Genomic DNA, 4,198 nt, shown 5'->3' with positions numbered 1-4,198 from the left:
CTAAAGATCCAGTAGCGTTACTTGGAGGTGCTCATAGGTTTTTCCCATAAGCCCCAGTCCACATCCCACATTGGGTTATTATCATAGAGAGAATTGGTCCATACAGTACTACAGCTTCTATTCTACACTCTGTGGGCTTGGGCAATCTTATTAGCTCCCATTTAGCATGTGCAATTAATATTTCTTGAAGGAGGGGTTACATGCCTCTGTTTTACAGTACTAGGTAGGGGAAATGTTCCCCAGTCAGACCCAGTGTCTATCCCATGGTACAATCAGGTAAAAGAAATGCAACCACTTTACATAAAGCCTGTTCAAACATACCAGTTTTCCTCCAAACTTTCTCCATAATCTCATCAACCCTTATATTTCTAACTGTAGCCTCCATTATGACTTTATCTATAGGTTTTGGTTTTAAATACTAAGTGGGGGAAGAGTCTGACACAATATCCATTCCCATAAAGCATTCAGGTAAAGAACACAACTCCTTTACATAGAGCCTGTGTATATACTGCCATTTTTATCTAAACTTTTACTGTAATTTTTCGACCCTTACGTATCAATATTCTCGCGATCTAATTGTAGCTCACTTTAGGGTTTTGCCATCAGGTTCTGGTACCACAGACCCTAGAGCTCGTGGAGCCCAGGCATCTTCTTTTCTTCACTCCCCTGACCTTGTGCCCTGTGCAGAAGGCCTCAGCAGGGCTCTTCAGCAGGGGGTTGAGCTGAGGGATCTTGGCTTACTTGTCAATCTTTATCTTGATTAATCTGCATAACCACTGCCCCAAGAGATTACAGGTCAAGTTTCTCATTGAATCTGTGCCTTTTGGTTTTTTAAATTTCTCCAAACTAGGGTAAAGCAAACAGACCTGTTTAGGGTCCTTTCATGTAGGGGAATGAGTAGGAGTCCCTGCGGCCAGCTCAACCTTTGGTAGGCTCTAGTAAAACCTTGTTGTAGTCCTATCAATGTCTGTTTTATTCATCCCATCTCTTAATAACCATCTACAGATTTCCACTCTGCTGGGACGAGTTCTGTGACTCTCCCTTTCTGTTTCCTGCTTGTTTCACTCCTATCAATATTTGCTTTATTCATCTTATTTTTCAATAACCATTTAAAAATTTCCACCCTGCTAAGAATAGCCCCTTCACTCTCTCCTTGGCCTTTCTTCATTTTCTTGTTATTCATCTAATGTTTTTATTGGCATCTATAGGACCCATGAGGGGAAGCTGACACAGCAAATTCAATAAGGTTTCCAGAGCTGTCCCTAGATTTTGCAGTAGTGAGACTACATGGGTGTCAACAAAAACCTCTGGAATGCAAGAATTTAGCTAGGAAAGCTTTATTGCTCATACAGTTTGCAAACCAGCAGACATGGCCTTTGGCAGTGAACCTAAAGTATGCTTTGAGAGAACAAAGGAAGGGAGCTGTCTTTAAAAAAAAAAAATTTCCTGCCCAGGCTCCCACTCAGGTCCTCTTATGCAAATGAGGGATGCAAACCTGCTTAGTCCTGATTGGTTGGAGCAGGTCACAGTTTTATTGGTTAGGTCCAGGTGGCTGTTAGGGGCTTTTGTAAAATCAGAAGCTTTGGCAGAGTCAAAGCTTACAAGTGCAGTCTGTGGTTCTTCCAAGAACAGAGTATGTGACTGTATCCTGGTCCCATCATGGCTGCTTAACTCAACTTTGTTTTTAGGTCAAGATAGCCACACAGATCCTTCTGGTTCTCAAGGGTCTTTTTTTTTTTTTTTTGTGAGGAAGATTAGCCCTGGGCTAACATCTGTACCCATCTTCCTCTACTTTATATAAGAGATGCCGCCACAGCATGGCTTGATAAACGGCACCCAGGATCCAAACCTGCGAACCTTGGGCTGGCGAAGCAGAGTGCATGATCTTAACCACTATGCCACCTGGCCAGCCACAAAGAGGTGTCTTTTTAATGTCATTCTACATGAGGTGCTGATGTAAAAGAGGTCCCCTTAATCACAGCATTTACTATGACCTGGGTAACAGGCATATTCAGTAGGTGAATATCCCAGTCATCACAAAGCCAGTCCCACATGGCTTGCATATGAATCATATCAGCTGCTTCATCTGGGATGCTCTACTTGGCCTTTACAGGGGTACATGGATAGTACCACTTCTCAGGGTTAACAGGCCTTGCAGTGGCTCTTATCCAGTCCTCCAGGCTGCTGTTCCCTGCAGAATAACCTCCTGTGTTTCTGGATCACATATAGCCACCTGTGATTGTTCAGTTACCAGCTGTGTGTCTTTTATCAACCTGAACATGCTCTTCTGCTCTCTATCATTCAAAAAAAGTCACTGCCCCTAATGTCATTTCTCTCACGATCCATTTTAGTAAAAGGTCTTCAGAAAGCTGATGATACCCATCTGTTAAATGAAACAACTCCCTCACACTACCTATACTCCCTGGTTTCAGCAGTTTCTTAGTTTTGCCCTCCACCCACATTGTCTGCCTTCTTGGTGACCAGAGGTCTTAGAGGTACTTTTCATTGTCCAGGCATAATTTTTCGCTTTGTGAGTGGCTTTGAAGCTGGTGGCTGAAGCTCAGACTGACTGAAATCTGAGTTTGGTCCAGCATTAAGGCCAACCTAGCACTTTTTTTAACTTTCACCTTAGCTCTTAGAGATAACAATAACCAAGGGATTGTGTGTTTAGCATGCTTCCTATTATTTTGTATTTCCATATGTATCCAATGAGCCAACTTCTCTGGAGTCAGGTATACCACCCTTTCTAAATTTCACTGGTAACTTTGACCTTTAGTAACCCATCGCAGTATAGCTACAGTTTCATACTAGGAATGAATAAGTAGTCATCCAGAGATCAAAGGTTCCTCACCTCTCACACTTTCATCCTTTCTCTTCCTAAACCACAAGTTTCCGTGAGCCAGGACTATGCTAGTAAATCCCACTTCTCTGATACCAACTGATGGCCTTCAGGGCCGGCACTCCAAGATGTGGCACTTTGGCATGTGGAGTATTTTGAGCTGAAGGTGATCAAGACCCTGCAGGCTCAAGAGAAACTTTTACTCTTCCTTGAGGAATTTAAATTAAGGACCTTGCCTATAAGGAGAGTAATTACCAAAAATAAACTTTTTTTAATGGCCTATCTGATTACCGAACATTTGCTCTTCTTATCTTGTGAATTACCCTCCTTCCCTTTGAAGGCCCAGACCTCTATCCCATTCCTTGGCTCAAGGTGACATAAATATCTCCTTTTACCTTTCTGTCTCTGAACCTCTCATGTATGTGGAGTCTCTGACTCTCTCATGTATGTGGGGTTCCTGTATGTAAAAAATTAAATTTGATTTTCTCCTATTAATCTGTTGCATGTTAATTTAATTCTTAGATCAGCCAGAAGAATCTAGAGTAGAGGAAAATTTCTTCCTCCTCTACACAGCTAAAGGTAAATAAGTCTATAACAGCTAAGAGAAACTCTGTTTTCTCCTCTACTATTCACACCGCTTCTGACACTAAATGGTGCTATCTACCTGGAGTTAGCTTCAGATGCCCCAGGTTAAGGGCTCAGTCCCACAAGAATATCCCCACTTCAAATGCCAATCACAGGTTGCTGGTTGTACTTGTACTTCTGACTAACCAGCCATAAATTAGGGGTTCCCCAGACCCCTTCTTTGGATTTGGTAACTTACTAGAACTGCTCACAGAACTTAGGAAAACAGTTTACTCACTAGATTACTAGGTTATTATAAAAGGATATAGCTCAGAAACAGCCAGATGGAAGAGATGCAGGACAGGGTATGGTGGAAGGAGGATCAAGCTTCCACACTCTCTCCTGTTGCACCACCATCCCAGCACCTCCACGTGCTCATCACCTAGTGAGCTCTCCAAACCCCTTGGGTTGGATTTTTTATGGAGGTTTTATTATGTAGGCATGATTGATTAAATCATTGGCTTTTAGTGATTAACTCAACCTCCAGCCTCTCTCCCCTCCCTGGAGGTCTGAGGTGGAGCTGAAAGGTCCAACCCTCTAATCACATGATTATTTCCCCTGGCAACCACGTTGTGGTTATTTAGGGGCTTTTCAAAATCACCTTACTAACATAAACTCTAGTGTGGTTGAAATGGGCTTGTTATGAATAAAAAAAGATGCTCCTTTCACTTTTATAGCTCAAGAGCTGTACCAGGAACAGTGAACAAAGACCAAAATTTATATTTCTTATTATAT

Source organism: Diceros bicornis, chromosome 38, assembly GCF_020826845.1.
Source record: "Diceros bicornis minor isolate mBicDic1 chromosome 38, mDicBic1.mat.cur, whole genome shotgun sequence".
In the NCBI taxonomy this organism is placed as follows: domain Eukaryota; kingdom Metazoa; phylum Chordata; class Mammalia; order Perissodactyla; family Rhinocerotidae; genus Diceros; species Diceros bicornis.
Note: the sequence above shows the minus strand (reverse complement) of the source record.